Genomic DNA, 12,714 nt, shown 5'->3' on the forward strand with positions numbered 1-12,714 from the left:
TGGACGAACCATGTTGTCAGACTAAAAGCATGAAATCAAATATCACTATCAAAATCAAAAAAAAAATTTCAAAGAAAAATTTTCCAGGACAATAATTAAATACGTCCGATCGTTAAAAAGTTCTAGGAACTACAAAAGAAAACTTGCACTTTCCCAGAAAATGATTACCAAAACTTTTACTGCAATTAGCCAATAACTTCAATACGACATTTCATCGACATGACAATTCAAACTTGTAAGTGTAAATATAACTGTTTATTTCACTGACATCATTCACTTTAACTTTTAATTTTGGCTTCTTAATAAAAAACTAAAAAAAGGTTTTAAGTCATGAACTAAAACAAAAAGACACAACAAAATAAACAATAAATTATAAAAAAATATAGTAATAAAGTGTTTTCCTACCTGAGTCTATAAATTTTCATTTTAACAAATATATTTGAGAGTTTTAAAAAAAAAATTGATAAAACTATCACAAACATTACTGAAAATCTAAATACAGGGCAATGGGCATGATTTAGTGCTGTTCGAAACGATCCCCCGAATCCACCCTAGGGTACGGTTCCAAAAAACACTTTTCAATTTTTTGCTTGTTTTATATTACACTAGATCAAAGTTCATTGATAGATTTCAAATTACATCAAAACAAAATTTTTCGTTTAAAAGTTGAGACCATTTAAAGTTATTTCAGGGGGTAATTTTAAGCTTTGCATGGATATACATCTTAAATGAAAAGAGATTTTTTGATGAAATTTGAAATCTGTCAATGAGTTTTGATCTAGTTTATGACAGAACAAAAAAAATTACGATTAAAGGAGACGTAGTTCTAGGAAGGGGGCGGTTAAGGATCGGGGCGGGGTTGGTTTAGCTCCAATTACCCTAATTTTTCATCCTCATTCGACACCAGTATCAACATACTAGAAATTTGAGTAGCAACATACTATAAATTTGAGTATGCCCCATGCCTCTAGTTACCTATCTTGTACAACAAAACTCCCGGGCACTCCCCTAAAATATGTGATTTCTCCCCATGCCCCCACTGAGCACAGTTGTCGTTTACATTTTTTAAATGAGGAAATATTTTCTAATGATAATCAAAAAAATTTTTCATACTTAGAGCATGTTCCTATGCACCGTGACCAGAAGACAGTATTTAAAGACACAGTGCAAAATAACCATAGTAAACAATTTAATAACAAAAAAATAAATGAACGCTTATGCCTATCAATACGATTCGAATATTTCGTAATCTAATGTGGTCTTGCACGTGTGCTACGTTCTCATGATAATTTAAAACCATGAGAGTGGATATGAATTTGAAAATGAATTTGAATTAATTCTTTATATTCATTTGTTCCAGCCTTGTGATGCATAGCTTTATCTTATGCGGCTGCGCATTGTCATTAATAAATATTAATAATCGTGAATGCCGTTCTGCCGTTAAAAAAGACGCCTTTAAACAATTCGCGCTGCTGTATAATATCATACCATGCACGTAATCTTGTTGCATAGCATTCTAAAGTATTTAAAGATGTGTTAACATGTGTCTATAGATTTAACTCTAGCGCTCTTGACAAGAAAAAGATGCAAAAAGATAAAAGCTAATCAATAGTTCTTTAAATAGAACTTCTTGGTAAGAAGAAAAGAATCACCTTTTGCACTACTACGAATTTGATATCTCTAGTCCAAATTTAACACGAATTTGAATAAAAATATTTTATTAAACTTGAAGATATTGAAACTAGTCACTATAGAGTTAGTACTGATCATACTAGTGTTTATCGGCTTACTTTATGTTACTGTATTCGCTTTTATACAAATAAAAATTATTAGATATTTTTTGTGAACGCATGATATCCTGCACAACTGAAAAGAGTCTCCTTTCAACTTTTACTAGAGTACTTGTTTACTTTTATATTATCTGTATATAGTTGAAAATTTATACTGTTACGTTTTTAGGTAAGCTTTTAAAACTGTTTGAAAAGACACATCCTCATTGGAACTCAACGCTAAAAGTGATCTATAAAAGCAAAAATGTCAATTAAAAGATTCGGTAAAATAGAAAAGGAACAACAGGAAGATGAAGTTATGACAACTGACAAACTGATAACTAATAAAGACTGGGCTGGTATTCCTCCTGATACCAATAAAATTGGAATCAGAAAGAGGAGGATATCACCTATCAGAAAGAGGAGGAAGTCAGCTATCAGAAAAAAGAGGATGTCAGCTATCAGAAACAGGAGGATGTCAACAATCAGAAAAAATATGATGTCAACTATCGAAAAAATTTTGAACAAACTCTTTTTTAAACACTAATAAATTTCTGACATTATCGCTGACATGGAACTCAATAAGTTTGAACATCTGCTTAACAGGGGTTCAGATTTATTGAGATGTGGACACTTTCATTGAACAATTGATGCTTGAATCAAAAATATTTGCAAAATAGTTTGACCTTTTTGAGCTTTTGAGACCACTTATATACACCTCATTTAAATGCCTGTAATAAACACCTCTTGTAAAAACTTCATGTAAATACTTTTTCTAAATACCTCTAATAAACATTTCTTCGAAATTCTTCCTCTAATACCTCAAAAATGCCTCATAAATACTTTTTAGAAATATCTGTTATAAATACCAGTTATAAATACTTTTTACAAATAGCTCTTTTAGATTCATCATCACATCTCAGTGATAATCATAAATCTTATTTAAAATAAAATACAAAAATTTGAACTCCCTAAATTGAATTTTTGAAGAAAATTTTCGTATCATTCAGTGTTTCGGGTCTTTTATTTAATGTTGGTAAAAAACAAATCTAAAACCAGTAGACTTGGAAAACTTTTAATCTTATTGTTTATCAGACTTTCATTTTCTCTCTGAAAACATTCTCATGTCTTTTTTACAAGGTTGTTTATTTTATGGTTAATTTGAAGGGAGTTTTCAAATGACAAAGAAAAAAACCTTTTCAAAAGTATACAATACAGAAATGCAGGATCGTAAAAAAATGCAGCAGATGTTTACAAAATAAAGTTCAAATAATGCAGTTTGAGGAACAATTTGCCCAATGTGTCAAAATACTGTTTCACTCGTGTTTGAGCCAGTAAAATGAGCACCTGTTATGCCGCAAGGAACCTTAACACATGAACAATTAAAAACAATACGATCTTTTTTGTAGCGGATCTTTTTCCCAAATTTACATTGTAGCTTTACCTCTTTTACTTTGATGGCCAAGGGTTTACATACAGTACATTGGGTATAAAAACCAACAACTTCCCTGTAAGTGGAAGTTATAGAAGAACAGTATCCAATACAGAAACTGGACTTCACGTATACAGTTTGACAGTTCCTTTTTTCTAAAGGGGTTCATTGCAGAAGTGTCTTGCAATCTGGAGAGTTGTGTACTTCGTGCAGAGCAGTGTCATCATTTAGACTTGTGCACAGCAAAAACGACTTATGAAGTATACAAACAGTGAATATAATGAAACACCGCAATGCCATTTCTGTTCTTTTTTGAATCCAAATAACACGTCAAATAATAAATTTGCACTATTAATATCTACGCGAAAGATGTTTTTCTATTTGAACCGATTCGAGAAGAAGGAGACTAGCGCTCGGAGAATTTGTGCAATTACGTAATTGGATTTCAAATTTTAAGATAAAACGTTTTATGAGGGCGCTCAATTAAGATTAATTTTCAAAATTTTGAAAGTTTTATTTGTAAAGTTACACTATATTTACCCGAGGGAAAAAAAAGAAATTGTTTTCTGAATCTAAATTCATATTGCTGGTTTTTAGTTTGGCAACATTTATTTAACTTCGTCTTGAGAAAAGAAATAACAAATTTTATTTTTAAGCCCAGCTTCAAAATAAAAGTTTTTAAGATTTAAATATAGTAGGTGGTGTCACAAGGAAAAAAAATTTATTCATCTGGCATTAAGAGATTACTATTTCAAAAACATCAGGTTTTAAATTGAAAAAGTAAAACACCCTGCAGCGTGCTATCGATTAACACGAGATCAAGATTTAGTATGCAGTCGTTCAAACCATTTGAAAACTCTACAATTGATAAAAAGAATAATTAAAAAAAAAATTTAAGTGTCTTGAAAAAGATTATGGGTGATCTTTGTGAATTTAATGTTGCATAAGTTTCACACGCCGTGACATCATTTAAATACTCATATTTTATCCAAAATGTTTGATTTCCCGTAAGTCAGAGAACGATAAAGAACCGAAAGATTAAAATTCACTTTCTCAGAATTTTAAACATCTACCATTACTACTTGCTAATAACAGGAAACTAAAAATCACAAATGAATGCAAGATCATTTGTAATCAGCGTAAAAATTATTTTTTTAATTTCATACAAACTTGTTTACCAATGTATTTTAGACTTTCTTTTTATCTTTATTTTTATTTTTATTTCTTTTTTATTTCTAGACTTTCTTTTCATTGATTGCAAAAAAGAACTTAAAAAAGTTAGTAAACAAGTTTTTGTCTGCAACCTTAAAAACGTTTTTAAAAACATTTTTAAAACACTTTAAAAAAATCATGTTAAAGCAAGGAATACAGTAGGGCATATTAATTAGTTTATCTTTCAAAAAACCGGTTACCGAAAAGCCGCGGTTTTTGAGAAAAAATCCCGGTAAAAACCGGTTTTTTGCTATTTAATTTTTAGACTTAAAACGCAAGCAAAAAAGGCTTTATTGATTACTGATTTAACAGTACTTATCTCAATATTGTATTAATAAAAGAAACTGATACTTTTTGCCTCTTTTTAACTAATAATAAGCTCTCATCATACAAAATATATCAAGAGTATCATCATTTAAGCCTATCCTAAGCTTAGTAACAAACAAAGCACTTCCTTAAAATGAACGTTCTGCTTTTACGCTGGTGACACATTAACCTTTTAAAGCATTAAATAACTTATTTAAATTCCATTATTGGGTAAATCTTGATTGTTCTCTTTAGAATTGCCATTTTTTTCAAACAATCGGCAAAAACTATAAGCACCTATTTCGGCCAGATATCGTCGCTTTACTTGTGAAATTCCAAATACATCAGGACTTTAAATTTCAATCATCAGGATTAATTAAATTTAACAATAAAGCTTTGACTTCCAAAGTTCTTCTCTACTTCATACGCTCAATAAATGATGCTAAAAGCTCTTTGCTGAAAGAAGATCTTTGCATATTCAAATGCTGATAAATAAATTTTGTTACTTCATCTGCACTTATCAAGGTTACATCCCGTCTGCAAAAGCCATCAGTTCTAATCTTCACAGGTTGCAGGGCAGCATTTAATTTTAACTAACTAAGTCAGTAAATTCTTCATCAGAGAAGTGAATATCACTTGATAATTCAATCAAAGACATTTTGATTGACTTCTTAAGTTTAACAAAGCGTTTTATCATGTCTACTAAACTGTTCCATTTTGATTTGGAATCAAGGATTAGAATATACTCTCTTATAAATTCAGCTTTTACGTGTTTCTGCAGAACATCATCATTTTTAACTGGACTGTTACGAAACAGTTGAAATGTGAAAACAAATGTTTCTTATTTTCCGGGAAAAGCCATAACATCATAGTAACTACATTCAAGCAGTCAACAGTCTAAACACAACCTTGTACTGAAGTTGTTTTTCAAAGATTAGTTTTCTTACCACTGAAATACCATATAAAAGAAAAACTCATCAAGGTTGTTGGCAATCTGTATGCTTCTTTTGTTTTTCAAAATGTAACAGACATATTACTGATTTCATCAAGGAAAGAATACTTAGCATTTTTTCTGGAAACTCCATTTATTTTAAGGATGATGGAGTTTCATTGGACATATGCAATTATGCAGAGCAATGATACAAAAGCATGGTAAGGGATATAGAAACTTGCCTCTTCCCAAGCTACTTGACTATAACAAAGTGATTATTTGGCCACAAACCAATAGATTTGATTCTTTGTTGTTTAATTTGCCAGTTTCGCCTACTAAAAGAGCATTTTACAATGCTCACTTTTTCAACCGATCAAGCTTTGAAATAATAATCAAGTAGCCTTGATGAACAATTCTCAAACTGTCTCAGTGAAGTCAAAAGAGGAATAACATTTGATTGTTCACAAGCCACCAAGTTTGAAAACTTAAAGAAAATATTAGCAACTGATTCCGGAACTGCTGAAAAAATTTCTTCCTCTGTAACAACTCAAAAGGTATCCTCTCCACAGGGCACAATTAGGTTGAGCAGAGAAAGTGGTAAATCTTAAATTATCAATCCAGGTCCCTCCAGAGTGCATATCAAGAACTTCTCTAACAACTTCAGACATGTTTTAAGTTCAAATCAATACTGGTCTTTCAAATAAAAAGGCGCAATAACTGGCTGTGACATTAACCAAGATTACAAATTCAAAAATTGTTGAAACAAAAATTAGAGAAATTTTTACAATAGCTGGTCGAAAAGTTGAGAGTTTCCTAAATCTCACTTGCCAGACTATCAACAAAAACTGATTATTTGACTGAGTTGTTCACTGCAAGAGTTTAGGGGATTTTAATAACTCAATTCTCAGAGTTAGAGCAATCATTTAACTGCCTCTCATTAAACAAGGTATTGATGGTGGAAGATCTTTCCTCAAGTTCATCTTGAGTGTCATCTCCAATGGTGGAAGTCAAAATGTCATAACAAGTTCAGCCTCAAATTACAAAAGCTTACTAACTGTTGAGCATGGGTTAGAAACAAATGCCAAACATTGGCTTCTTGTTGCTGTTGCTGGAAATGTTTTAGAGACTTATAAAAATATAAAAAATTTTAAGTTTATTTCGGACAAGTGATTTCCCTTTCTTTATTGCATGTGAGATGAAGCTAACTAATATCATCTGTGGCATTCAGTCTCACTCAAGCAAACAGCCTTGCTTTTGGTGCGATGTTAAATATGATAACCTCAAAGAACTGGGAATTCCAAGAAACTTCAGATCCATTAGGATGCAATGCAAAGTATTCATTGAGAAAGAGAATGGAAAAATGTACGCAAAGGATTTTTATAATGTTGTTCATGCAGTGTTTTACCAGTGTTTTAGTATTCTTTCTTTGATGAAATCAGTAATATGTCTGTTACATTTTGAAAAACAAAAGAAGCATACATATTACCGACAACCTTGATGAGTTTTTCTTTTATATGGTATTTCAGTGGTAAGAAAACTGATCTTTGAAAAATACCTTCAGTACAAGGTTGTGTTGTTAAAAAATCTTTTTAATTGTTTAGACTGTTGACTGCTTGAATGTAGTTACTTCGATGTTATGGCTTTTCCCGGAAAACAAGAAACATTTGTTTTCACATTTTTAAATGCTAGAATAAACTTGGTCCAAGCAATAAAAGATTTTATGAGATACTTCAATATAAAAATAAAAGCACAGCAAGGTTACACATAATTGATTTATATAAAAAAAACTTGATACTAATATTAATTTTGAAGTTATTTTACAAATTCCAAAATAAATTTGAATTTACAATTCTTTAGTAATATTTGCTATATGAAAAAAAGTTTTTAGTATATCCAATATCAATCATTTTAAACAAAAACAACAAAGCAAAACTGTGGGTTTAAGAACTAAAACAAAAAGAGGTTTTTATGTGTTTTAAATTCAAAATAAGTTAAAAAAAAAGGCCTCTAACTATGTGTTTTCTGCCCCATGTTTTATACAAACCTGGACAAATAAAGCACCCTTTTGTTGACAAAATACACACAAATGTGAAGTCTTACAACCATAGAATCCCATATCGTAACTAAATAAGTTATTTGGAGTAACTTTTAATCATTATTTTTATTTTGGCCGTTTTTTCAAAGGCGAGATTCCTACTTTAAAAACTATATATAGTTCTTAAAGTAGGAATCTCGCCTTTGAAAAAACGGCCAAAATAAAAATAAAGATTAAAAGTTTTATCTGTGCTTATAAAGATATATCTTTAAAAGCACATATAAATGTTATCTTGTTTCTATTTTTCTGCCTGAAAGATACAAGGCTTCATTCTGTTAAAAATTGAAGCTTCCATATTCGATAATAAGGTAAGAATAAAAACATAAATCATCCGTTGTCTCTTTTTAAAGAGGCTTTAATTGCCTAACCCCATACTTTAGGTCCCTTTACACAAATCACAGGTGTTAAAGGGCTGATTTTTTGTCAAGTTATAGCCAACACTTATATGTAAAGAGTTTTTGATATTTTTAAAAATGTTTTGATATTTTTAAAACCCCAAAAGTGAAAAAAACAAACAAAACAGATTTACAACGGGGCTCCAAGTGAGATCAGCAGCGCAAAATGCTATAAAACTTTAACTGTGTTTTTCTCCTTTGGCTATAGAGATTAGATTTTAATTTTTATATCTGGTGAAATCTGAGACCTTGCATATTAATGCCCCATCCGTCGTTTATTCGGATATCAATATTGAGGTTGGGACCAATTTTGGATTGTTGTGTAAGAGAGCTTTTTCTCATATTATTAAACAATTCTCTATCATTTTGATGCGTACAAGAGTTCAATATTCTTTTAAAGGAAAACACTAATAATTCTGCATTCCTTTGAGATTCCTGTTCAATGATTTTCTGCAGCGAGGAAGTAATATTAATGAAGAAAGAACCAAAGTTCCTTAAGAAACTTTAAATTTTTGTTAACTTTACAGCAGAGATATTTTGAATCTTTGTCATCTTTATCAAAGTACTATTTTAAATCTTCATCATCTTTATCATTATGATATTTCAAATAGGTTGCGTGTTTTCCTGCAAATTTTGTTATCCTTGCAACCTTAAAAACTTACTTGCAACATTAATAGTTTCCTCCTCCACCAAACAGGTTGAGTTACCATTACATTTGTTTATTAAATGGTTTTTATAATAATTTCCATTTGAAAACGTTTAAATATAACTTGAATATTGGCAATATAAGAAAGGATTGCTTGCTAGAGCAGTACTTTTCGGATTTTATTAAATATTGATCCTAAATATAAAATCAGAAATTTTAAAAAGATTAAAATCACTCCATTAATATTTGCTTTTTAAAGTCTCCCGGTTACAAGCCCCATGTTTTAGCTGATTATATCGTGAGCAAAATCTAGCCTACTTTGTTGGAGAGACGATGTTGGCTAGTTGTCAACCTGGAAATTTTTACTCAGTTTGGAAGTACCATCAAAATGCTGCTAATAACAATTTTTTATTTGTAGTGTTAGATTGGTTTTCAATGCAAACTTGGTTTGTTTTTTTAAGTAATTGAAATAAGAAATTGGTTTATTTCAAAACGATCACAGGAAAATCATTAACGCGAGAACAAATTGAAAAACTAAAGACAGTTATGAAGAAAGAGTCTCAATGAAATTGCTGAAAGAATTTGAAAATAAGAATTTAAATGTAAAAAAATCTAATTACAGAAGTCATTAAAAAAGAGAAAGTTAAAAAAAAAGTCAAAATAATCGCCAAAACAGAGAATTATTATTCTTTATGTGTTTTCATATATTGGATGTATATTTTAACAATATCCGCAAAATGCTGCACGTGTTGTATATTAATTTAATATTTTTTTTATATTTCGGACACTTTAGCTAATTAAAAACGTTAAAAGCCAGCTGCTTTTTCTATGCATCCACGCCTATACTGATCATTTACGTGGAAACTATCCCAACTTATTTGGATCCCATGCCCTTTAATAAATATATTAAATTTGGGACTATTATAGTTAATGTTGAAGAGTTTGGTAATATAATTAACTCACCAATAATCTTAGATCTCTTATTAACTTTATCAATATTCTAGAATTACTCTCCTGGTTGGACTAGTAGACAAATGTAGAAAAGAAATTCCTTTTTTTTTTCCAAACTTATTGCATGCTACTTACATATTATTTAAATGATAAATGCAACATATCAAGGTCAGCATAGGTTGGAGGGAAACCAAACTTTGTTTCTTCCGGGAAAATGAACCTGCTTATGAAAATAGTAGAAAAAAGTATAATGTAGTAAAACTACTTGGAAATGAGACTTCTGGGACAAAATCATTTTTTCATCTTCGTTGCGAGAATTTTGATAATCGCGGGGTGAAAATTTTCCGGGGTAAAAAATGATTTTTTAAAAAAAAAAAAAAATTTTCAAAAAAAAATTTTCAAAAAAAAAAAAAATCTTAAAAAAAAAATTCAAAAAAAAAAAAAATTCAAAAAAAAAAATTCCGGCGACAAAACATTTTTTTTTCATGACATGATAACTCGTAATGAAAAAAAACTAATAAAAGGTGTTTAAATCTTGACCTGAAAATTTCTTTTTTTCTTTGTTCTTGTTCTTGTTCTTGTTTTTCTTCGAGAATTAATTTGTACATTTCAATTTCGCGCCATCCTAATCCTTTGCTCCTTAAATATTCAATGCGGTCAAGTGTTTTTAAACTTCTAATTTTTCCATCCTCATTTCGTAAGATTCTAGTTTTGCAATTCATTTTATTACGCCAAGAGAATTATTTAACTCAAAAATTTTTTTTTTTACAAAATTAAATTTAAAAAAGGGACGCTTGAGAATGGAGAGTTTGGTCTGAGAAGCAATCTGGCGTCGTTAGATTTGTACCCTCTTCCGCTTTTGACGTAAAGCCCATCTCTGACAGAGCTTCCTTTGACCCAGGTTGTTAAAAACAGTCCGTTTCCTCTGTGAGTCCCCATTTTCATTCCATTTACATTTTTTTGACGTAAACGACACCCCTACCTGCAATTTTGTCGATCACAGTAGATCCAAGCGAAGAGGCAACTCCACCCAATAAGCTATTAGCAACTACAGGAGCGGCTCGAGCTGCAGGCATTCCCAATAAAGGTAAAAGAGCACAAATAAATCCTCCTTTCACATTTGCGTTGTGTTCCACTTGAGCTTTACTCATTTTAATGGTGACCCCAACTCCTCGATGGAGAGCGTCCACAATTTTTCGATGTTGGCTTTCTGTCACAAGTAAAACGTCGTTTCCGTGAAAATCGTCTCTTGAAATCCTGATGCTCACAGGTTTGCCTTCCATCATTGATTTTTTTATTTTTTCAATCTGTCCCTGAGACACATTTAATTTGACACTAACATGTTTGCTCATTTTTTAAATGCCGGAAAAATTATTTATGTCACTTCTCGAATGTGATAACGGATCGTGATGTCCTCGCCGCGAAAGTCGATTAAATCTCCATTTGATCAACGATGCGAGTGATCATCGTGGAAATTTCTGGGACTCTGACAGGCAGGTAAACCAAATGGGTGGGCTTTTCGATGATTTTAAAACCTGGACCCACGTCGGGATAAAAGGAATAAATGCAATTTTATTGCGAGCCGTTGATGTATGCCGACCCGATGACGTTGTTGACGATTCTGATCGTGTTGACGCTCGAAATCGTCGGACTCGTATTCTGAATTGGAGTCCAATTGTCTTTTTGTGAATCCCAAAAGGGAGGCGATGCTGTTTTCTAGGTTCAAGTCCATCAAATAATTCAAGCCAAGTTTGATGGTTGATTTTAAAGTGTTTAAATTGGATCCGACTTTGATGTTTTCGGGAGAGTAGCTGATTTTATTTCTGGCAACGTAGCCTGCGCTTTGAGACGCGTAATTTTTGATTGTGTTTGAGACGGTCTTTTGCATATAATTGTTGATGTCGATGATGTCGCAGCTCCCGTCTGCAATGACTACGTTTTCCCAATTTCCTCCGTTGTTCATGCTGTACCAGAATGAATTATTTTTGCTGGTGATGTTTGGAAAGCTGTTGTACGTCTCAAGGCCGAGAAAAGCCATCTCATAAAATTTCCCTTTTTCAAAAACAATTTTGTCCAAAAATTCTGTTGTTATTATGTTGGAATTTCCATCCACGTCGATGATTATGCCTGACATTTTTTTAAGTGGAAGAAATTTTTTTTTTAAATGGCTTCTTTTGGAAAATAAAAATTGTCAAATCCGCTTCTATATTTTCCATCGTATTTTTTTGACGACAAATCGATAACAGAAAATCCGTGAGGTTCAGACCAGCAATACTTGCAAAATTTTTTGAGTTCTTCGTTTTTCATGTCGCTCGAAACGTGGTCTCGATAAATGTGGTCCACATTTTTTGAATCTTGAGGAAACAGACAAATAAAATTGGTGTTTTCTTGGATGGTTTGTCGGGGGAGCATAAAATAATTTTGAGCGAGGTAAAATCAGTCGACGTTGAAGTGTCTTCCTCGGATGTAATATTTTTCTCACTTGTTTTGTTTATTCAATTGCAAATCGTCAAAGATTATTAAATTGTTTTTTGTTGAATCGAGATCTTCAGGTTCAGGCACATCGTCAGCCGTTTCAAAAAATTGACACTCCATATCCTCGGTTTCGGAATAATTTTATGAAAGGTCGTTGATGACGCATTCAGGGTTTAAATTCAATTTCTCCATTTCGTTTTGTATCTTGAACATAGAGTTCTCTACTACAGGCCTATTCATCGCGCAACCGGATTTTTTTGTGGAGGCCTACTTTTTTACGGCAAAAAAGATAATAATTTCGTAATTTTAAAACTAAAAAGTATTTTTAATTCTCTGTAAAGCCTAATAATTTTCTTTCATGAAAAAAAAAAAAAGAAAGAAAAATTATTTTTAAGAAATAAACAATGTAAATAAAAGACAAAGAAATTTTTTCTAATTTAAAATTTCACACATTTACATTATTATTACACCTTTAATTTTGGCTTTAACATCAAAATACAAA

The sequence above is a fragment of the Hydra viridissima genome, unplaced genomic scaffold (genome assembly GCF_058129835.1).
Source record: "Hydra viridissima isolate aposymbiotic clone 2 unplaced genomic scaffold, HvirCarnegie_v1 scaffold_13, whole genome shotgun sequence".
NCBI classification, from domain to species: Eukaryota; Metazoa; Cnidaria; class Hydrozoa; order Anthoathecata; family Hydridae; genus Hydra; species Hydra viridissima.